At 49.6% G+C, this 23,244-nt stretch overlaps 1 pseudogene; it reads right to left on the bottom strand.

Annotated features, from left to right (window-relative positions):
- Positions 1-10,169, bottom strand: part of LOC144112896 (tubulin beta-4B chain-like) — a 40,171-nt pseudogene extending 30,002 nt beyond the window's left edge.
- Positions 10,170-23,244: the final 13,075 nt, after the last annotated feature.

Here is a 23,244-nt window from a genome sequence, read left to right as displayed (position 1 = left end):
AATCGTGCGCCCTTCAGGCACCGATGCATACGACAACGATATGAGCGGAAATTGCTTGTGGCCACGCTCATCTCTAGTGCTGCTCTGGGGGCCCAGAAAGCCGAAAAAGCTTCAATGCATGCAGCAAAGGCGGAGCCTGCGGTAGTGTGTGTGCCTGTGTTTGCGCTCGCGGGAAGCAGCCGGCCACGCAAGCCGCTTCTTAGCGCAGCGGTGCGCCCACGACGGAAGCTGCTACCGAGAGGGATTTTGCTTCTTCTGACTCCAGTGACGCGTGTGTATCTCACCAATGTGAGATGCGTAACTTCAGTGTACAGAAGTGGCTAAGGGTACAAACGCGTCATCGAGCAACGCGGAGAGGACGTATAGCTTAATAAAAAAAGAAAATATATTTGACTGTCAACACCGCAAAAATGTTCGCGGACATCGTCTCGATATCGGAACACGTAGCATGTACATGTTGGCTTGACACGTCGTCCATATTGTATGAGGAAGAAAACTCTGATTTCTTCCCATGCTTCACGTTTAATTTTTTCCAGTGTTCATGCAATACTAGAGCACTGCCTGCATTTAAGAACGGGAAATATTTGACGGCGCTCAATAAGCGCCTGCGCAGAAAATTGTACTGCGGAGACAAAAATTTTTGTGGGACCATAAAAAGAACGAAAAATAAGGTGTCCCTGCCCAAGCTACTGAGTATAACGGGCTGTACGAAGTAGGTTAACATGACGATTCTAGTCAAAAAAGAATACCAACAACGCCTGCAGCACAGGGCGCACGTGGGATCGTAGAAAGTGCATTCTTGAGCACGGCCGCCCAGATCGGGCACGTCGTTTCTTGAATTTTACGGCAAAACAAAAATCCGCATATAAACGGCACGTGCTGCGGTATCATTTCCCGCAACTTCTAGCAGCTCCGGCGGCACGCAATGCTGAATGTCCGCGAATCTGCCTTTTTGTCACGATGCCGGTGGCGCACACATTTAAATGTGCCAGCTGTGGTATGTTTTCGCGCTGCTGATTGGTGGTTCGCGTTCCGTGTGCCAGTCGCATGTATCACAGTTATGGCGTTTGGGGGCCTCCGGCTGATGTGCAGCGTCCCGTGCACAACGCTCTCTCTCGGCTGCATCCATGGTCGCCCAGCGCTGACATTTGCTCTCTCTTCTTCGCGGCCATGGCTGCATGAAACGTCTCAAGCAGTAACTGCAGTGCTCTTCAAGTGGCCTTTTATCCCCTCCCGCTGCCCAGCCCCGCTCGCTCTCTATGGCGCATTCCTCCTAATTTCTGCGGTAACGTCCCCAGAGGATGGTAAGACAGCATGTTACCCAGATGTTTTGGGGTAGTCCAGCAGTCTGACTGCTGGTGATACATCAGTGGAAGCAGAGTGAGCCGATTTGGCTAAGGTGTCGACAGCTTCGTTACCTAGAATTCCGGAGTGGGAAGACACCCATTGGAGAGAAATGTCAATGCCCCTATCCTCTACAGCCATGAGACGAGTCTTGAGGAAAGCTGCGGCTGAAGAGGTATGTTATGGGTGCTGTAGGCTCGAGAGAGCAGTCTTACAGTCTGTCAGGATGGAGACGCTGTATTTAGTGTGAAATTGTTCAATAAGGTCTTCAGCTGGATAGAGAGCTGCTATTTCTGAGGCAGTTGAACAGGCTGGAAAGCCAAGCCTACAGGTTTTGGATATGTTGAGAGAGGGAATGAAGCAGGCGGCAGCGGCCTGACAATTTTGAGTTAAGATAGACCTATCTGTGAATACGAGAAGCCTGTTCTGAAGCTCTTCGTGTAGAAGTATGGCTGCGGATTGTTAGCGATAGTCCGCTGAGGTACGAAGTTTATAAAGGAATTCCAAAGTGGTGCGCACGTCAAGAGGACGGTTGGTAGGAGGAGGATGAGTGGCTGTGCTTGGCTGACGACGGTCTTCATCGAAAAAATCTTCAAATTTCGCGTAGAGGATACCTGCCCTGGATGAGGAACGTGATAAAAGTTTTGAGAAGAGACTCAATCCATCAGGAAGATTGCAAATGCGATTGATGTGGGCCAGTCCTTTTTGCAGAAATAGGAGGGAGAAGGGGAGGATTCCAGCCTCAGTCATGGTGGGGGAAACTTGGGAGCTGTTGGGTACACCCAAAAACTTTCTGATGTAGTTGCGGCGAAGGACTTCGAGTGTACGAAGACGTGGGGGGACGACGAATGTGAGGGCATAGAAGATACAGGAAGATGCTGCGGCTTCGAAGAAAGTTATTCCCCATTTGGTGCTACAGCCAAGCCCACCGGCCAGCAATCTCATTATGGCCTTGCCAACTCTGTGGATATAAGGTGTGAGGGACCTTTCTGCAGGTATCCAGGAGAATTTTTTGCCAATTGTGAGGCCCACTTAGAGGACTTGATTCCGACAATCCAGGAAACGGCCGTTGACTTTGAGCTTCGGTACACTGGCAAGAAAAAGTTTTCGGTGGATGAGAGGTCCTTCAAACTTCTCTGGACAGTCAGCAAGGCCGATGCGGGAGATGTACTTCTCAAGAGCAGACAGAGCCTGCTGAAAGTGTTTTCGGGCAGTTGCGAGATGTCTTTTAGAACAGCGCATCCAAAGTGTAATGTCGTCAGCATATACTGATACATGTATTCAGTATGGAGGGTCTGTGTGGCGGACACTGGGTAGACCTGCAAGAGTTAGATTAAGAAGGAAGGGCTAATTACGGACCCTTGACGAACAACAGAAGAGATAGAGTGGGTGGAGCTCATGGTGCTTCGTAGACGAACTTAGACAAGTCGTTGGCTGAGAAAGAGTTGATCCAATTTTTGCAGGCGTCCCTCAATCTCTAAGGCATCGGGAGCCATCAGGATGGCTCAGCGGGGAAGGGAGTCAAGGTCTGAAGTGACATCCAGCAGGACAAGGATACTGGCATCCACCTGAGCTCGAGCGTCCTGCAAAGTAGACACAACGTCGACAATAGAGTAGACGGTGCACCGGTGCCGTCGCAATCCTATTTGCTCATCACGAAGAAAGTTCCTGGCATTTGAGATACATGTAAGTCTCTCGAGGGCAATAGCTTAAATAGCCTTGCAGACGACTGAAGTCAAGGAGACAGGCCTGTATAAGGAAATGTTGGAAAAGAGCTTATTATTCTTACGTATCGACACGACAATGGCTAAATAATAAATTCAGTACAATTGCCAACTGCCCACCGTGATACCAAGCGTCAGCTCTTTGGACGAGGGATAGATTGGCAGTCTCCCGCAAAAGTGAGTCTGTGCAAAAGTGAGTCTTACGGGAGCTCTGGAAAAGCATCCGCAAGTAAATAAGAATGCGTTGTGGGTGGTGCAAGAAGGCCCTATACAGAGTGCCGTGCTCTGAACACTACCACACCGCTTTTAGTCTTCAGAAGTTTGGATGGAAACAGTGAACGAATACTGCATTGTGTGTGCTGCTAATCGGAGCCAACCCCTTTGTTCTGGATTCAAAGTGCGGACAAAAGATATCGCCAATATAACAATTCTTTCTGCTATCAGATGTTTTCACTGATGGTACTTTTATATTTTAAACATGTTATTAAGGAGTCTCAATTCATATAAAATAAGCCATTTTGGTACCTTTTTGTAATGACCCCTTAAGGAGTTCAGCTGCTACCTGGTTAGGTGACGTATTCCGGAGCGCATTGTCAGGTTAATAAAATGCTTGTCAGGAGGTACCGAGTCCCGAGGGAATGTTCCTCTGGCACATTGAGTGAAGGTATGAGGCGAAAAGGGCATATTGCTGGAAGGGCAAAATGTCACGAAGAATACAATTTACTGAAAAGCCAACTTGCAAGAAAGGCTCTTCCTGCTGTCTCCACCGGTAAAAATTAAAAAAAAAATAGTTAAGCCTCTACATTCTATTCGCCTTGGAACTCTCCCTCTTCCTCCTCGACTGTAGCTTCCTGGTACTGCTGGTAGTCTGAAATCAGATCATTCATGTAGTACTCTGCCTCGGTGAACTCCGCTTTCTCCATGCCCTCCCCGGTGTACCAATGCAAGAAGGTCTTGCGGAGCAACATGGCTGCGAAAAACATAAGTACGCTTGGTCACCAGACGTGGTTCACAGGTACTACAACTTGTACGCTGTTACAATAGGTATGAGTAAGCGGTATAATGCAGGCATGTGGCCAAAAAGAGAAGTTCAAGAACGAGCGCCGCTTACACGTCAACTGCTCGGAGATTCGCTTGAAGAGCTCCTGGATGGCCGTGCTGTTGCCAATGAAAGTATCAGACAGCTTGAGTCCACGAGGTGGGATGTCATAGACTGCGGTCTTAACGTTGTTCGCGAGCCACTCGACGAAGAAGGAAGAGTTCTTGTTCTGGATTTCCAGCATTTGTTCTTCGACTTCTTTCATGCTCATTCGTCCTCTGAAGATCGCCGCCACTGTCATGTAACGACCATGGCGGAGGTTGCAAGCAACCATCATGTTTTGGCATCGAACATCTGCTCTGTCAACTCCTGCAAAGTCAGTGCCCGGTACTGTTCGCTTTGTCGGGACGTGAGTGGAGCAAAGCCAGGCATGAAAAAGTGCAGGCGTGGGAATGGTACCATGTTTACAGCCAAGTGGCGAAGGTCAGCGTTCAACTGCCCAGGAAACCTGAGAGGAAAGCGAATAGGCTTGAAAAGCGTCGACTCAGACTTTCCAACGATGTCGCTTTGGTTAGGATGGTTGGAACAAGGTATTGGCAGATCATCTCAGTCTTGATTTTTGCACACTCACCTTAACCTTCAAAACTCTGCCCGATTGTCGAACTCATCCCCATTTTCTGACCCTCCTTGGCCCTCAACCTCACTTCATTGCTTCCTTTGACATTCCATTATCTCCTCTTAAAAACGCGCCAACCCTTCCTGCCACGTCCTCACCCATTCCAGCACCTTTAACATCAGAGTTATTGTTGTTCTAATACTTCCTGCTTATTTGGGACATTGAACTCAGGTTCTAAGTGCTCTATTCTGGAGAAGTTGATCATTCCAAGCTTGTATCCTTTAATAAAAGCCATCCCACAAAAAGTAGCGGCGATTGCGAACATATAACTTGGTTCAGACGCGTCTTAAAACGAGCTCACGTGGGACTCCACATACGAAGCAGTTAGTGTCATTGCAAAACCTGAATGCTGGCCAGCATGCAGGCTTTCTTGTCTCTGCTATGGAAATAAGTCTCCTTTTGATGGCACACAAGTGCGAGAGGAATATATAGCGCTGTTGTCATCGGCGCTTCCTTCAGGCAGAATACTAGGAACCCAAGAACTAATCACAAAAACAAGCCGCAACAAGGGGACTTTTCATGGACATAGCGGCTCGAAATCATTAAGGACAACGGGATGAAAGGCTCTGCGCACTTTACAAGTGCACTTTACAACGCAAAACTGCTCCCCAGCTCGATAATTAGACAAGTGCCGTATACACCGAGATACAGTCTTAAATCCTTTTCAGAACTCGCGCTGGTCATTCCTGAGCACAGAAACTTTAATCAGAGTTTCTTTTCAACTCCACAAATGATTGTATTAGAAAAGTGTAACTGTCCCCTGAAATTCAGTTCGGAGAATATTATATCCGAAGAGATACGTAGCACGCTGCCCTCTCGCATTACAGGATGACAAAGGTCTGCTTCGTGTAAATAAAAAAAAATTTAAAGACTGGAGCTCGTATTAGTGATTGTACCCAGCTCTCAACAGCATGGCATAGCAAACGCTGAACGCCGTAACTGCCCGGATTCATGGAGCGTTTTTACGGCGGCAGGTCGACGATTGATAAAAATTCGAGCGGAAGACACGGGCAATGTATGTGCTTCGCATCTAAGGTTTTATTTTCTTCTACAGACTGCGTTCTGTGGTAGCCTAGTCACATCCCCCAAGGTTCCGAATGTAAAGGTACGAATATCGCTATTATATGTGTCAAGTGCTGTCGGACAACACTCCGCTCTGAACTATGCTGTATATATCACGCTTCGTTTGCATTCTTTCCTTTTTGGCCACACACGACAACCCATCTGGCGTCAGGGTATTTGACGCTACCAGGTAACCGAAGCACCACATTCACCTGTGCTAGATTCTGTGTCATTCCTGACTTTCACTAAATTGTGCGCCGACTTTTCTGAAAAGTTCAAATCACGTGTCAACAGAGCGCGGTTGACATACTTGTGGCGTAATTCAATGGGCCATCCAGAGCACGTTGTGTTGCTCCCCGAAACCGAAATGCGTGTTTCAATGGACGATGTGGATTCAGGTCCTTAGTTCTCATTAGACAGTGAGGGCATGTTTCCTAGATTCTCTCGATATCTTGCTCCTTCGCGGATTTGGAGATGTGCTCTGTATCGCAGACTTCAAGTCGCCATTAGCCATTCCAATCCAGACAGCTTCCAAGCGCTAGCCACCGTCAACACCACCGATCTTATTCTCTCCAGAAACAAGCTTGTACTAAAATAATTTTTTGGCTTTTCAGCATGTCTGCGTCACTTGCTGTCTGCTTGGAACAAGTGGATCACTGTCTGCTTGCCTCATATCTGAAGCAGAAACCTGGTAGAGCACTCTGAGCATGTCTCAGGTACCATACGCTCAGTAAGCGCGCACAGGATGCTTGATTGTTCCCGTCACAGGACCGCAACGGTTTGCGTTACTACGCATGCTGCAACCGGAGTTTTGTGCGAGGACCCGCGAGATACTGAATCCAACAAGACGGAAACACTCGCGAATAAGAGCTCAGACAGGAGAAGGGCGTTCTTTCGCGCATGTTTTCATCCTTTAGTAACGAGACTACCGCGGCTCCATGCACAGTAAGCAACCAACCTGACAGCGTTCTCACGTTGCTATAGCATTTTGGGGTTCCGAGGCGTGATGATTTAGTGTACATATATAGATAAAGTTAAGCACCCACCCTAGACATGTGGTTACACCCGACATTGTTGCAGAAACCAAGTGGTTGAGATCTCAGCAGGTGGGAGTCGTGATATTGAGGGCCCAGAATCAGATGTCGTAGGGAGCCTCGTTTTCAATACAAAATGTACCGTCGGAGTACTACAGCAACTTGTGCACAGCGAGGGTGGCATTGTATGGCTCCACGACGGTGTCCGACACCTGGAGGTGGAACGCAGCCCCTTATAAATGTGGCATGTCTGATGCACCACGGGTACAACGAATTCGCACCCAAAGGGTGTTGTCACTAACCATAGCACTGGGGACCACGCTGAACGTGTTCATGAGGCGATCGGGGTACTCTTCCAGGATCTTGACCAGGAGCAGTGTCCCCATGCCGGATACGGTGCCCCCGCCGAGGGAGTGCGTCATCTGGAATCCCTGGAGGCAGTCGCATGCCTCCGCTTCTTTGCGGTGCACGTCCGGCACGGAGTCAACCAGTTCGCTTCCTTCAGTGTAATGCCCCTTGGCCCAGTTATTGCCCGCTCCACACTGTCCTGAATAGGCAGACAGTTAAAGGCGTATGTTTTTAACAAAAAGAAACATAGAAAAAATTGTTACCAGAAATCGCACAAAGGAAATGTCACGTATTGAACACATTGCTCCAACAATGCCCGAGGGGAGGTCATTCTGTACGAATGGAGCAGCGACTACAGCGATTTACAGCAGGGAACAGATGAAGTTCCCAGGTATGACATGCTGTGTTGCCAACGCATTTACATTCAAGAAAGCGCCTCATACGAAATTTCATGTTAAACGCTTCGGCAGCAGTATACGGGCGTGCGATTATTAGAAATTTTTGAGCAGTGTATCAAATATCTTTCTATTCGATTGATTGGCTGAGCGAATCAAATTGCATTCGTTCAAAATTATTCCAAACGAATCGAAATTAACCGAATTTTTTTCGAATAAGAACGTCGACTAAGGCATGCCGTAGTTTTCTTCCATGGCGATTAAAGAAAACGGTCCCTTCAGACGGCGCACAGCACACTGATGCTATCGATCTGCGAGGTTTGTAAGGTTCCACGCTGCCACTATTCACTTCCATTCTTGTGGCAGCGTTCATAATGATCGAATATGAGCTCTAAGACTGGGCTACACGAGAAGGGCTGGGGTAGGTTTAGCAGACCCTGCCGTTATGTGCCCTCACAAAAACCATGATTCCTACACAGCTCTCGCTCCTCAGATACTGAAATATGCCGCTAGATTTGCAGTGTCGGCATAAGTATCAAAAGATAATTGCCCCGTCATTTTGACATGATGGTCGTACAGCTAATATTCTGACTTCACGTACCCCATGCCGAGATAAGTGTTGCCTCATTTGCCAGCTCACTCCATAGCTCTATAAGGCCTACCTCCGTACCGCAGTGCCGCCGTTAGCGCTTCTCTGTGTCTCACTATCATTTATTTTGTGAGAATACTCGCACAGGCAGCGAATAATCGTAAAAATATTTGATTCACAATCGAGTTGGTTTTAATCACTGCTCGATGCGTATTTATTTGGATTTTAGTGGTACTATTCTAATTCGATTTCACAGCGAACCTGCGCTATTCGTACATGTCTCGGTTCTCAGAAAGTACTATTCGCGCACCCATAGGAAGCAAAAGACGTTACCCACACTGCAGCAACATGTGTAGTAGCGTGAGCCCATGTGATTGTGCAAGAGGTGCGAAGATCGCAAGGCTGCTAACCAGCCTGTCAGGTTCCTAACTCGCTTTAAGGACCACTGAACGTAAATGTCAAACAAAGCAAGACGAATAGATTATTCCTCGAGAACAGTAACGAAGTTTTTCTGTGCAGTCGTTGCGATTCCTACGTCAGTGAATTGCCTCCTATGGATTGCAAGAGAAAACGAGTCAGGATAGAATGTTAACTGATTTCTTAATTTAACGGCGATAGCAAAGGTGTGAGTATCAGAGTTTCTTAATATTTCCTAGAGGGAAAGATGGAGCTGTGGTAACTATCCCGCGATGAACAGGAGTACTAATACATGGTAGATGAGGTTTGGTATTTTGCTTGGTTTTTGTTCGGCATGAAATGTGAATTCAGCCGTAGGAATGACACTTCTCGACATAAACCACGAAGAAATGCTCTTAAAGTTAGCAAAGCAGCCGCACACTTGCGTTATATTCATTAAAAATTGAATAGTTAAATTCAGGGAAGTGCAATGTTTACTCACGTGCTTGTTGTCATCATTTTTGCTTTACTGACTCCTCCCTATGTAACACCCGAAAATGCCCTTAGAGTATATAAATAACTAAGTAGATAAATAAATACATTATCAAATAAGCTCAACGTGTGCGCAGAGGGGAGCATGGCGACGCGGCTACTGATTCAGAGGTGAAATCCAAGTTTAAGGACCAACTATGCCAAACTAAAAATGAAACCCCATCTTCCTGGCATTCCCGTGGTGGAAGAAGCGCTCTCTAAAAGACTCGCATAGACGATGGCGCCACTCCTCCCTCTAGATAATATTGTGTAAGGTAACTACAAAATGAAGGCGACGATTTGTTTCGATCATTTCTTGATAATTTTGAAATTAAAAATCAAAAAAAGATACTATGCTACTGACTATCCTTTACTGAACACCTTTATACAAGCCCAGAATACAAGAACTGGAGCGTTGAAACCGTAAGTGGGCTTGTGTGACGACAACCAGCAGCCGCAATCACTTTCGCGACTCATCAGCTACGTTTAAACTAATAGAATAGGAAGGCTGGTTGCTATCCTGCCAACACGTGTTCCTGTCACGTACGGAGAATGGAAATTTTGAGGAAATTTGCGCAATTGTCATCATCATCATCGGCCTGTGTGCACGGAGGGACAAAGGCCGCTCCATATTCTTCCAATTAACTCCGTCCTGTTACAGCTGCCGTCACCATAGCCCCGCAAACTTCCTAAACTAGTCTGCCCACCTGACTTTCTGCCGCCCCCTACTGCGCTTGCCTTCTCTCGGAGACCATCCAATATTGGCGGCCCATCGGCTATCTTGATTTCGCATTACATGTCCTGTCCATGATTTCAACTATATCGTTTGCTGATCTGTTCTCTTCATTTTATCTTGCATTGCTCGCTACGCTGTCCGCAACTTAATTTCGAGCCTTTTAGTTAAGCTTCAAGACTCCGTTCCACAGGTGACACTGCTGTCAAGACGCAGCTATGTGCACTTGCTTCTTGAGGTATAGTTGTACACTCCTATTCATGACCCCAGAGTGCCTGCAAAATGCGCACCAACCCATTCTTATTCTGCTAGCTTTTCACTGTTGTGGTCCGTGCCAGGCACTGCTTTGGCCTCGTTGAATGAAGAACGTTTTCTTTGACACCGATCCTGAGAGGGATCTGCTGAAACAGGAACTGATTTATGGTCAGTCATCGAAGACTGCTGCCGGCTTCGCAAGGTTAATGGCTTGCATTCCATAGGAGCGATCACCCAAGAGTCCGTCGATGGCCAAATAATACTGTAAGAGAGGACGTTATAACCGTGAACGCATTTTTAAATTTCGTGCGAACAACGAGTCGCAGAAACCCCCAACCTTCGTCTTCCCCTTATTTAGGCTGAACTGTCTGGTTGATTCATTAACTCGGTAATAAAAATAATAATTAAATAATAAATTTATTCACCCATATGTTGCGCGTCCGAACTTAAACTTCAGCCTGTTTATTAGCTCCAAGCTGTTGTAGGCAGTAGCCACATGCAGTAGCTAGGCCGGCTGGCTGGCTGCACTTGCTTGGCTTGGCTTGGCTGCGCTGCTGCTGGGTCTTGGTCTTCCTGCCGCTTCCCAATGACAAAAGGGAGACGTCAGTCGCAACGGCTGAGGGCAGTGTGGTCCACCCAGGGGCTGCCACCCTGGGCGCCCCTTGAGGCTCGATTGGTGTCGAGAACTCAAGCAGCGAAAAGACAATTGAGCTTGACTTGGTGTGCACAGTGCTGAAGGTATCTCAGATGCTCGACTGTTCTGAAACGGACAGATTGCCGCTGCTTCGCAGGTGACAGAAAGACCCCCTCATAAGCATGGCCGCCGGCCTACTGTATGGTCATGTTGGCCACGCCCTGTTCAAAGTACAGAAACCACAGGAGCAGTGGCGGCACGTTGAGGAAGAAAAGGGCGACGACGAGGCGCTTCCCCTCCTGTGGCCACAACCTCAAGATAAGCCATGCATCGGCAACGAGGTACATCGCTGTTGCAACGTACCACAGCTTCCAGAGGCCAACAAACAGTCCCCACATAGCACATATGAGCAGTGGCCTCTGGAGCTTTTCCACATAGCGTTCGTCCGCTTCTCCGGCCATGGCAGCCAGTAATGCCTGCCGCCGGTCTTCCCTCTCGTCTTGCTGGTGCTGCCGCTGGGGCTGCTGCCAGTGGAAGGGGGCACCCCGCAAGGAAGGCGACGCTCCATTGTCGAGGCCGCGGAGCACGTACACCGCTCGCTGCCGCCACCACTGACTGCCACGAATCTGCTGCTCAGGAACGACATCTTCATCTTCCGTGTCCGAGAACAGCTCTTGTCGCGGCATGTCTGTCATAACAGTTTCTGTTGTAACGGTGGCGGTGATGGTGGTCACGGTCATGGCCTTCGCTGAATCTTGACCTTTAGACAAGCCGTTGGGAATGCCCTGCTGCTGCTGCTGCGGCTGCTGCTGCTGCTGCTGCTGCCGCTGCCGCTGTTGCTGCTGCCGCTGTTGCTGCTGCCGCTGCCGCTGCCGCTGGCGCCGCTGCCGCTGCCGCTGCCGCTGCTTCTGCTGCCGCTGCCGCTGCCGGTGCCTTGAAGACTTGTTCCACGTTTGCCAGATGCCACTAAACTTCGGAATTTTAAAACCCAATACCGCGAACAGCAGCGAAGAATTTACGATAGACGACATGGCGTACGGCAACTTCTCAACCTTCTGGAAAGTGATGAAGACTGGGTTACAGACTTAAATCGAAAAGGGAACGTCGTGGCTCCCGCCAGCGAGCCTTGGTCATACATAGTTGACACTAGAGACGGCACTATATGGTGAACTCGATCCCATCTTATCCCTTTTCTCAATCCTGCGGAAGAGAGAGACAACCAAGACGTTGTATACGAGGAATCTGTGTGGCGACGTACATGAAGACGACAAGGCACTAACACTCCTTGGGACTTCAGTCGCTCCGGAAGATTCACAAACCACCTGCCCTGACGCCCCCACCGGCACACCAGGTGTGGACGTTGTGTCGTTCCTCGTAAGAGTTTGCTTTTCTTTCAGGAGAGATGTTGTAAGCAATAGCCACATGCATTAGCCAGGCAGGCAGCTAGGAGGCACTTGCTTGGATTGGCTGCGCTGCTGCGCGCTCGCGTGAGGCTCGCGGCGCCTGGGACGCGTCTCGTGCATGTGCCGGTATTCGCCTGGCTGGAATGAACCTGCCCAGTTGGCGTCTCGACACAAGTGGCTAATGCTTGCCAGCGGCTAGACCGCGGAACTGCTTCTGATTAGGAGAATGAGAGCAGGGGCGCTGTAAATTCTAGTAATATCTATAGCTCTTTGTCTAGCTATGAGAGACGCTGTCATTTATTGTATCCTGTGAATACCTTTACTTATTTATTTATTTATTCATTTATTTATTTAACCCTTTAGGCCAGGCATGTTTTATTGACAGGGATTGAAATGTAGCATATCGAAACATAAGAAAGCAGAATGGACTTCGCGATCGAGTTGAACGCCAGCTGTTGCACAATTTCGCGTAACACTGCCGTAAATGTGAAGCCATTTCATCCTGGAACTCCTAACTACACTGCGCGGCCTTCGAAACTCTTTCCGCGTTGATGACGGGCTGTAGCTCACTGCTCCCCCGCGCTTCGCTTTCGCCCATTGTTTAGCAGTAGGGAATGTGGCGCTGGTAGCAGTGATTTTACTTATAAAAGGAGGAGGAAAAGGGAATTCTAGAAACTGCCTTCGATCGATCACGTAAACTGTGGCCGGTGAAAATAAAAGGTGACTAGAGTGACAGTCAGGAGAGCAAAAATACAGGCAGTAGGAGAAGAGTAGACAGAGGACGGCCATGGAGGCTATTAGCATGTTCTAACGGGAAAACACACGCCCTGCATGTTGTCAGGCTTCGTGAAATTTACAGCACCGTGGTTCTTTTCGACCACACCACCTCGTAGGTTGCGTTCCCAGTTTCAGTCAACAATCGCACACTTTCTGAATTGTTCTCAATTTCAATCATCGAACCTGCAGTATTTTTTTTTGTTATTTCAAAAACATTTTTAAGTATCTGTCAGTGACCGCCTGTGTCCTGGTCAATTCCCCGCAGTGGGTGCGTGCCAATAACTTATTGAGAAGGACAACGAAAAGAGACCAACAGCAGCAGCACTGATGCCCAGTTAAAAAGAACGAAGCCAAATGTTCAAGGAAATAGAGGAAGGGTAAGGAAAATAAGGAGAGATAATGGCAGTGTTACATGAGTATAGACTGTGCTTTGAATCTACCCCAATCTCCAGACAGCACAGCTGTGTCACGCCAGCTGAGGTTGCAGAGCATTAGTGAGGTGAGGAGAGTGTCTAAACTTCGCGAAGGACGCGTACTTGTTCCGTGCTGAGTGACGGGGTAAAATGGCGCGGTTTTCCCCGATATTCTGCTAATGTTAAGCGATTTGCTCTTTGTATGCTGTGGCGCCTCCCGCTGACATCGGTGGCGCATGAACGCTGGTATGAGAAAGGGGCTATCCCTGCTGGCTACAGCGTGCGACGCGCTGCTACAACCGGCGACCGTGCAAAACTTACCCGTATTACCCTTCGCGTCTTGCGGTGCGGGCCTCGTATCTCTGCGTCAGGTTTCCAGGAAAAGTTTACGTGATTCGGGTGTGCAGATAAATTATATCGGTGCATTCAAGCAAGCCTATCGCGCGAAAAGCCTGCAAGTATGTCAGCGTAGATAATGCATGAGCTCCAGTGCCAACGCTATAGGCTTCTCAGTCTCCAATGTAGCATCAAGGTAGGTGGGGGCGGCTCTATTTGCTCCTTCCCTCTGCGGGGATTACTGCTCAGAGCCGGCTGGAGGGGTATGGGTATGGAAGAAGGGAGGGGGTCCGAGAAAGGCTACAACGCTTAGGCCGAAGCCGCCGATTTGCAAAACGCTGCCATCGACAGGCGGCGAGAATCACAGCCAAAATTGCATGCGCAGTCAGTACGGCCGGCCGCTCTCTTCTTGCATACGTCTGGTGACTCACATTGTTGCCGGCTTTCGGCGGCACCGCTTCGCGAAGTGCGGCGGCCACGTTTTGCCATCTTACTTCTAAGTATATTCTAAGTATGACACATACTGTACAACACACATAAGTCGTGCATTACAGAACAAATTATTTTTTAGCAAGAACCGAGGAAGCGTGTTTGAATACGGACTGTATTGATGCTACAAGACATGCCCCTAGTTGCGGAGAGGTAATAGCCTCTAGCGACACATCTGAGTGCATTCTTGAACATCGCCGCCCAGCTCGGGGACCATGGATGCAGCTCAGCGCTGACATTTGCCCTCTCTTCTTTCCGGCCATGGCTGCATGAAGCGTCTCAAGGAGTAACTGCAGTGGTTCTCAAGTTGCCTTTTATCCCCTCCCCTCCCCCGCCCCGCTCGCTCTCTATGGCGCATTCCTCCTCCTTTCGGCGGTAATGACACCACAGCGATCGACGCGTTCCCTAGTGGCGAAGAGGAAAACGGAAAGGCGAAGTGTGCGTAATTTGCTTAATATTGACAGGTAGAATAGTACGCTTTGTAATGAGCAAATGTCATTAGATACCATCGCAGTGAAGCTTCATTTAAAACTACAGTGAACAAATATTTGCTGCGGGCCGTAAAAGACGACGACTCCAGACCTCAGGTGCGGACGGCCACGTGGATGGTCGAGGAAGAGACGCCTTCTGCTTGACCCTCTACTCCGCCGGCACCGCCGCCACCAGAAGCGACGCAGTTTTTCGCCAGCCGCAGCCGGTGAGCACTGCTTCTCCAGCGTCGCGGCGCCACATACAAAACAGAGATGCTTCCTCGCGCATAAACCCCCGCCCCCTTCCCAGTGGTGGTGGCGTGGAAGCGAAATTTTGGCTTTGTCTAGAAGGAGCTTGGACGCCTGCACCTGGCTCAGCTGCTCGCTCGTCCAGGACCCCACGGTGCGGCAGACGTCGAAGTCATCTTTCCTCGTGGACGACGGAAGACGCTTGCGGGCAGGCATAGGGGTACCTGTGCGGCTGAGGTCAGCAGCATCGGCCGAGGACTTGGGGCCGAAGTTCAACGCTTCCTCGACGTCAACGAGGTTTCAGTTGATGACTCTGGCCTCCGCTGCGGCTGCCGCTGGGGTCAGTGATGCGAATTTAGTAGTTAAATAATGTCGTCTGAAGTTCAGCAAAAAACTGGAAAAATATAGCTGCCTTAGTAAATTCGTTATGCAAAAATAAAACGTGCAGTATTGTCAGTCTCATGGTCGACACCTCAATCGTGCCTTTATGGAGGGGATGAATAACGGAGTGAAGGTAGGATCAAACAGGGAGCTGTAGTGGAGGGCTCCGTATTGGTTTCGGACACCTGTGGTTCTTCAACGTGCGCTGACTTCGTACCCCAAACGGACGTGGTTTGCATTTCGCTTCTATCAAAGGGCTACCAGCGCGGCCATGGTTTGTTGCAGCGTCACCGTGTTCAGCAGATGAATGCCCTAAGCACTGAAGAACCGTGGCAGGTTCGAGCTCAAACGACGAGAAAAAGTACAGCGCTTCAGAACAACACCAGGAATGTCATCTACGTGAAAGATCAATAGATTATTGCGAGGTTGTAAAGTGGAGCACAGTGTACAGCCTTTGTCAGAAGTTTAAAGCACAGGGGGCAGTCTTGTACATAACGTGTTACAGGTAATTGATTACTTGTAATAAATTTCATTTTCATCGAATTTTGTAATGCACTGATTTCTTTTAATGCGATAACATCCACATTTTCTTCTCACAACAAAAAATTCTGCCTTCTATGCCACGAAATTCTCTGATTGGTCGAGGGAAGTTACGTCAACAATCGCAACTCCTCATTATGTTCCGTTGGTTCTCGCGTGCCTCAGGGCTCTGTGTTAGGTCCTCTGTTCTTCATAATATACATTAATGACCTACCTGACTGTGTATCCTCTAACGTTCATTTATTTGCTCATGATTGCGTTGTCTTTCGGGAAATTAGCAGTTGGGACGATACTAATGCCTTGCAACATGATATTGATGCTATTACTAATTGGAGTGACTTGTGGAAAATGGACCTTAATACATCTAAATGTAAAGCATTACGTGTCTCTAGAAATTCCTGCACTCCTAGTGTCGATTACCTTAACAGTGCGCTCGAATCCGTCACTTCCTATCGTTATCTCGGCATCGAAATCAGTTCTGATCTTGCTTGGTCCCGTCACATAAACACTATAATTAACAATGCTAATCGCATGCTTGCTTATCTTCGCCGTAAGTTTTCTTCTGCGCTCAGCTGACTTAAAGTTCTCCTGTACAAGAAACTAATCCGTAGCAAACTAGAATACCCTGCATCCATTTGGGACCCTAGCTGTGCTAACCAAACCTATGCCCTGGAGCTTGTCCGGAATAACTGCGTTCGTTTCATTCCGCATAACTACCATCGTACTGCTAGCATATCATCAATGAAACGCATGTTAAACCTTCCTTCATTAGCGTCTCGTCGAAAATTTTCTGGAATTTGCTTATTCCATAATTTTTTTTTCTTATTTGTGCCATGATTCGTAGCGCACTCATCCCTTCGCCTTCGTACATCTCATCTCGTCTGGACCACGCACACAAGGTTGGAATTGCTCCACTCAGGACCAAAACATGCAGCAACTCCTTCATTCCTCGAACATCCACGGACTGGAACCACCTTCGCGGACCGAATGCCAGCATTGTAGACATTACTCATTTTAGAACTGCATTAGCCACCATTATTTATGTCGATCATTAATTTGTCTGCTTCGTGTTATCTTTTCTCTATTGTATTTGATTCAACCACTCCCCTCTGTAATGCCCCAGGCCTTGAGGGTAAAATAAGGAAATTAAAATTAATAAACTTGTGACGTCATCACCACATGGCCACCGTGACAGGAGTCAATCTGCCCACAGGTTTTTGAGTAAAGTTCATAGGATCCTTATAGGGGAGCTCGGGATGATCAACCTGGGTCTCACAGACCCCACCGATGGCTGTGTTTGGAACAGGCACCTGTCGGGAGGAGGAGGAGGAAGAAAAACGTTTAGTGACCAAAAAATAAGTGTTGTCTGAGCTTGTGGTAGGAATCTTCAGTTTAGGACCGCACTGGCTTTGGCCGACGAGCGCTTGTCGGCACTCCAATTGGACGGTGGTCATTTGTATCCCCACTGCTAGGGTGACGTGCCCGGTGTTTAAATGTTGCGGTTTAGCCAGGCACCCCCATGATACTATGCATCAATGGTGTCCCAGCGCTGACATTCGCCCTCTCTTCTTTCCGGCCATGGCTGCATTAAGCGCCTCAAGGCACTGTGGTAACAAGCAGTAACTCTAGTGGTCTTCACGTGGCCTTTCATCCTCCCGCCTCTCCCCTCGCCCTCCATCGCGCATCCTACTCCTCTCTGCAGTAACGTCACCACAGCGATCGAAGTGTTCCCTAGTGGCAAAAAGGAATACGAAAACGCGAAGTGAACCTTCATTTAAAACTGCCGTGAACAGTGAGTGAGTGAGTAAAAACTTTATTGAAAGAAAGTAGATTCGTGGTCAATAAGTGAGGTCCAGACCATGTAGGTATCGTACCGCACAGGCCCATTCGACAGCCTTGACTTGAGTGCCTCGGTCGTCGCTGACCTTTACTGAAAGCCACGCGTCAGGTGAGGGAGCAGCCATGAGATCTGGGGGTGGGGGATGTGCTTTACAGTCCCAGATTATGTGGTCTAAATTAGCTTTTGCACCGCAAAAGCGGCAGTTAGGGCTGGAGGTTGTAATAAATATGTGCGAGTACACATTTGGGTTGGGGAAAGAGTCGGTCTGTAGTCTTCTCCACGCCACCTGCTGCTCCCTTGACAGGGAGGGGTGCGGCGGCGGGAACTGCCTACGTGCGAGTCTAAAATGGGTGGTGTGGTCGTGATAGGAGGTTAGCGCTTCACCGGTTGCCTCCGGGTTCGGACCGTCTACTGCTCGGCCGGCTTTAACTCGAGCTTGTGTGTTGGCGGCCTCGTTTCCGGGGTTTCCGGCGTGCGCCGGGACCCATACCAGGTCAATGTCTCGGAGGGGGGATGTGTCTTTAACATTTTCCAGGTTATTTCTGGCCGTGAGTGAGATGCGGCCTTTGGCAAAGTTCGCAATGACATATTTGGAATCGCTAACGATGGTTGTAGCGTCCGTAAAGGCGATAGCAGCTGCAATTGGAGCTTCTTCAGCGGTTTCTGCGTTCTTGGTAAATACTGTAGCGGTCACGAGTGGAGTGGCCGGGTCCGGGTCCTGAGGATGAGATACCCCACAGATGGCGAATCTGTGGGGGCTGTCTTGGTAGTTGGCTGCATCGACGTAGATGATGTCTGGAAGACTCTGCAAGCGTCGATGCAGAGCTCTGGCTCTTGTTTCCCGCCGACCCTGTTGGGTTTGCGGGTTCATGTTCTAGGGTAGAGGTAATATTTTTATCTTTTTTCGGATACGGCTAGGAACGGGGCCTGGATGGTCCGCCATAGGCTCCCCTTCGATGCGAAGTCTGTCCAGGATGATTCTGCCTGTTGCAATGCTGGAGAGTCGGGCCGTCTGTGTTGTTAGGTGGGCTTCCTTAAGTTCAGAAAAGGTATTGTGTACTCCCAGGGCGAGGAGTTTCTCGTTGGCTGTGAATTTAGGAAGGCCCAACGCCGTTTTGTATGCATGCCGTATTAGGGTATCGATCTTTTGTTCTTTTCCTTTCTTGAGATGGAGATATGGGAAGGCATATGTAATTTTGCTGATGACGAATGCTTGAAGGAGTTTGTATAGGTCGTGCTCCTTCATGCCTCGCCTCTTGTTGGCGATGCGCCTGATCATGCGCGCCACCCGGTGTACTGAGCTTTCGAGTCTCCCCAGTGCTACAGTGTTGCGGGAGGTGTTGGAGATGTGGAGTCCTAAGACCCGAATGTTCTCCACTTCATCTATGTTTTTGCCTTGGATCGTAATGTTGATGGGGATCCTTTCTTCAGGTTTCTTGCTCCGCCGTACGATTAGGAGTTCTGATTTTGGTTGGGAACACTCGAGGCCGGCTCTCCTTGCCTCCAACTCACCCGTTTCAGCCGCTGCTTGGAGAGCTTCTTCAATTTGTCCATCGGAGCCGCGGTTCGTCCAGATAGTTATGTCGTCTGCGTACAGAGTGTGATGGATGTTTCGAATTGCGTTGAGCCTGTCTGGAAGCTTGATTAAAGCCAGATTAAAGAGGAAGGGCGACAGGACTGCTCCTTGTCGTGTCCCTCTGTTTCCGAGCCTGATTGGGGTGGATTTCAGTGGTCCAACGGTGATCTCCACCGCTCTATTTTCTAGGAAGGCTTTAACATAATTGTACGCCCGTTCGCCTGGGTTGAGGTCGGCTAGGTGTTTCAGAATGGTATTGTGTGACACGTTGTCGAATGCCTTTTTGAGATCGAGGCTCAATGTTGCTCTCGTGTTCTTAATGGAGGGGTCGAGTATGTCACGTGATAGTTGGAGCATGACGTCTTGGGTGGAGAGTCATCTTCTGAAGCGCACCATGGAGTGTGGCATGAGGTTGTGGTCTTCGGTGTAGTCCCGTAGTCTGTTCAGCAACACGTGCTCCATGAGTTTCCCGAGACAGGATGTGAGGGAAATGGGTCTTAGGTTGTCCACATTGAGTTTCTTGTTGGGTTTTGGAATAAATGTCACTCGGGCATGTTACCATCTGCTGGGAATGATTCCTGTCTCCCAGCATACGTTGAAGTAATCCGTGACTGCAGTGACAGATTTCAGGTCCAGGTTACGGAGGACTTTATTCGTAATCAGATCGGGTCCTGCCGCTGAGGTTGTTCTAAGCTGGCCCAGCGCTGCCCAGACCTCTGCATCACTGAACGGCTCGTCCAGCTGCGGATTTGGTTGTCCCGAATACTGTGGGCTCGTTTCTCCGTCGTATGCGGTATTTAGGTATTTGTCCCTGAGGAGGTCCAAGAAGTAGTGTTTGTCCCCGGGGTGTTGATGGATGACTTTAGCGAGCTGTCCTTGCGCAGCCGACTTGGACTGTGTGGGGTCGAGAAGGTGGCGGAGCAGGTGCCACGCCCTCTTACTACCCAGTTGTCCGTTCAGGCTGTCACAGGTTTGAAACCATTGTTGCCAGGTAAGTTCTATCGCATATTGTTCAATTTCTCTTTCGAGTTGGGCGATTCGACTTCGTAGCCTTTTGTTGAGTCGCTGTCTTCCACCTCTTCATAAGACTATTTTTTGCCTCCCACATGTGTGCCAATCTTGAATCGAGGTTAGCTTGTGCGGCGTCGGTTGTTATTTCGCTTGTGTGCGACTCTACATCCTTGCATATTGATTGAACCCAATCTTGGATGTCTTCGATTTCAGTCGGGGCCGTTTGATCCCGTTCTTTCCGAAATTTTTCCCAGTCTGTAAATTTTGTTACCTTCCAGCCCTTCTTCCGAATCTCGGTGCGAAGGGTAATGGCCAGGATGTAGTGGTCGCTGTTTAGATCCGTGCCTGTGTTTCGCCAGGCGGGGTTCTGCACATTCCTGGCTAGCGTGAGGCCCGGGGTGGTGTCTCGGCTAACGCTGTTGCCAGTTCTGGTCGCTGTGCTAGGATCGTTTAGTAGCGAGAGTCCTAATCCTTGGATTTTGTTCCAGAGGATGTTGCCTTTCTTGCTTGACTACTGGTATCCCCACTCTACGTGTGGCGCGTTGAAGTCGCCCGTAATCACTAGCTGCCCATTCTTGGCTAATTTCGTGGTGGACTCTAGTAATGCCGGGATTTCTCTGGATTGATCTTTTGGGGAGCTTTATAGGATAAGAACGTATAGGCTCCCCTGCCTCTTTCTGGCGGGAATAATTTCGGTGAGCGTGTAGTCTGCTTGAGAATCGTCGAATTCATGTTGAATGGCCGTGAGTTGGTTACCCACTAGCGTGGCTGTCATTGCTGCTTTGTGTGGTATGTTTTTTGTGATATGGTTTTGTATCCTGGTAAACTAACGGGTCCCATCGGTTCTTGGATCGTAATAATGTCCGGTTTGACTTCTAAGTTTTGAATATAAAGCTGCAGATTGGATTTTTGTCTCGAAAACCTCTACAGTTCCATTGCCAGATGATGATATCTTGATTACGAGCTGCCATGTTGGGGCACTGTCTGCTGCGTAACGGCGCTCGCTATTGCGCTCACTTGGGCTTGTAATGCCTTGATGGCGTCAATCATTTCTTCTCTGGTCTGTTGTAGGTTCTTGGCGATATCTGTGCATGTCGCGTCTAACCTATCTGCTCGGGCTTCCAGTTTGTTGACCCTCTCATTCTGCTGGAGAGGTAGCTTGGCTTTAACAGCGAACGTTGACGTCGGTTGGGACGCCGCGTCTGTTTCAATTCGCTTCTTGGGATTCTGGGCCTCTTGCTGGTCTTTTGGGGCCTGTCTTTTTTGAGCCTTCGGTTGTTCTATGTCCATACCCGCACCTTCGGAAGGAGGGAGGGATTGAGACCTGTTATTAGCGGTTGTCGCGCTTTCAATGTGGCGTTGGGTTTGCGTGAGGCTCGCGAGTTTACTGCCTAGCTCACTGATCTGGGACTGCATGCGTTCTATTAAAATGGCTTGCTCCCTCACCTAATTGCGAAGTGCCTGCTTCTCCGGATCTTCCTGCCACTTGAGAGCCTTTTCTTCTGGCTTAGTCCAGGGGTTCTTGGGGTCCCGCTTCCGGCTGGACTATGGTAGGTCCTGTCGAAGGTCTTGCGACTGGCTGCGTCGTGTAGCAGACTTGCTTCTACTTCGTGGCAGCGGCGGGAAGGACTCCTCCCTCTCGTCGCCTAGGGTCAGCGTCTCTTTTTGTCGGGTTCTGTCCCTCGATTGGCGGCCGAAGATGTCGCTCTGCCCGGCGTTTTGGTCGGCGTTCCTGGCCAGGTCGGGTTTCTGGGTGGCTTGCTGCTTGACGAATTTGAACTTGCAGCTGGTGCTCCCGGTTCTGTGCGCCCCCGTGCAGACGATGCAAACGGGGACGCAGGTTGGTGGTTGTCCCTCATGTGGTGGGGGGTGCTCTTCTCCGCACCTGACGCAGCGGGTTCGTTTTGTTTGTGGGCAGACGTCTTGTCGGTGCCCTGTCTTGCGGCAGTTGAAGCAGGCCTCTACTCGGTTGAGAAAGAGGGCCACTTTGTCTTGTGCCGGGGTATCGGAGTAGTCGGGGGAGCTCCGTTCCGGCTACCGTAATGATTATATGATTTGTTCTCCCATACCGTCTTGCCGATAGGATAGTCCAGTCGGGGTTGTAGGTGTTGTAGTTATGAATAAGCGCGTCCGTTTCGCCACAATACTCGTTGTGGATGAGGCCTTTTACCGAGAGATCCGGGGAAGGAGCGTAAGCTTTGATGGGGTACTGCTTTTCCCCAATGACGAACGCTTGCAGGTTGAGGTAAGCGTTCGCACGTTTCTCGTTGGGCGTGCTTATCGTGAAGGTGTGGTTTACTGGGTGTTTCTGAAGAATATCTTCGGTAAGGGTGTTGTCGTCGGTAATCTTGGCGGCTTGACGAAACGCTTCGAGCAGTAGGTCTTCTTCTTCTATGGGGAGGCCTAGGCTTCCTATGGGTAGAGTCAAGGGGCTTGCCTTTCTTCGCGTAGCCTTGGGCGCCAGTAATGGCGGCGGCCTCGTCCCCAACGCCGGGCGTCCCGATGGCGGCTCGGCCCGGCGCCGAGCGTGCGTCTTCTTTGTCGACGCCGCGCCGGCGGAATCGTTGCTGGTTCTTCAGTGCCATGGAGGTCCATGTTCCGTCGTTAAAGTCATGTTCTGTGATCGGTTCACCCTCGACGGTGACTTCCATGTTGCAGGCGTGTCAGCTCCCTCCGGGGAGCCGAGGTCGTCGGGAGTGGTTACCGCCAGGCGGCCGTACTCGTGCTAGGCCTATCAGGCCTAGCGGCGGAAAAACGTGGTCGACGCAAAATGCGCCGAAAAATAGGCACACGAGCACTTGCACGCAAACACCGGTCGTCCTCGTGGTCCAGACGAGGTCATGAAGGCGTTAGTAAAGGTTTCAGCAGCCGGTCGAGGGCTAGTTCGCGGGTGGTAGCCGTAATCCTCGGAGCTCATGCGAAACGCGTCCGCACGCTCTCGCAAAGCGGGTAACTCTCCTCCCGTGAACAAATAACTGCTGCGGGCCGTAAAAGACGAC

Source organism: Amblyomma americanum, chromosome 1 (assembly GCF_052857255.1).
Source record: "Amblyomma americanum isolate KBUSLIRL-KWMA chromosome 1, ASM5285725v1, whole genome shotgun sequence".
NCBI classification, from domain to species: Eukaryota; Metazoa; Arthropoda; class Arachnida; order Ixodida; family Ixodidae; genus Amblyomma; species Amblyomma americanum.
This window is presented reverse-complemented; position numbering and strand designations above follow the sequence as displayed.